Genomic DNA, 1,142 nt, shown 5'->3' with positions numbered 1-1,142 from the left:
TTCTGGCCTGCAGGCATACACACAGATAAAATACTGTATACATAATAAATAAATATTAAAAAAATATCTATTTACATGTCACCCCTCCAGGAAAATTCTAGCTTCTCATATGCATTAGGAAAACTCTTAAGAGCCTCTGAGTGATGCCATGGACTACATGGCACCCATCGCTGCTTGACAAGATCCCATTTCGACATTGCAGACCACGCTCCCCCTTTAATGATCCTCATTTCTCTTTGGGAGATTTTGAGCAGACTTTGGTAAAGGATAAAAATGTGTACAATGATAGCCTCTCTAAACAAAATGGAACCAGGAATCCCATTGTGCCCTCCTAATTACACCAGGAACAGGAAAGTTGGCGATTTCCTAGGCACACCTGGTCCCAAGGATGAAATGCCTACAGTTCTGACCCAGAGCCTGAGGCCATTAAAGGCAAGAGTTCAGTTAATAGATGTAGAGAAACTAGGATGGCGTGGCATAAGGCGAAAAGAGCAAGATCTCAGGACCTTCCTTTTGAGAGTGGAAGGAGAACAGGCCCAGATAGTAAGATTAAGGAAGAGATTACGGTATAGTATCTGCTCCCCAGAAGTCCTTTTCTTAAGGTCAGGCAGGCAGTCGGATAAGGGTCTCCACTTCAGGGAAGTTTCTGCTTGCTAAAGCAGCCCTTCTCTTCATCTCTGGCAAGAGCAATTTAAGGGCCTTTCTTTAACAGTTGGTGCCTATTGTCAAGGCCAAGGTTAGTTTATTTCAGTCCCTGATTTCACCCGCCCCCTTTCTCCCAGTTAATCCTATGTGCAGTAAAAGGTACAGACTTTTTTCGACTAAATGCTGCTGGCAGTCATCCTGATTCACCCTCAGATTGTGTCCTTGTGGTATCCCCCTCCATCCCCATCTCCTGTTCCCCACGCCCACCTCCCACCGACTCCACATATCCTCTTTGGGACCTGAACCCCCACAAAGCAGGTCTTTGACAGGTTGACCCTGTAGTTAAGAGCTACTCTTTCCAAAGATCTGTGTTCATGTTCTAGCACCCATCTGGAGGCTCACAGCACTTGGGAGGCAGAGGCAGGCGGATCTCTGTGAGTTCGAGACCAGCCTGGTCTACAGAGCTAGTTCCAGGACAGGCTCCAAAGCCACAGAGA

This window comes from Microtus ochrogaster, chromosome 2, assembly GCF_000317375.1.
Source record: "Microtus ochrogaster isolate Prairie Vole_2 chromosome 2, MicOch1.0, whole genome shotgun sequence".
NCBI classification, from domain to species: domain Eukaryota; kingdom Metazoa; phylum Chordata; class Mammalia; order Rodentia; family Cricetidae; genus Microtus; species Microtus ochrogaster.
The sequence above is the reverse complement of the archived record's forward strand: the minus strand, read 5'-3'. Positions refer to the sequence as shown.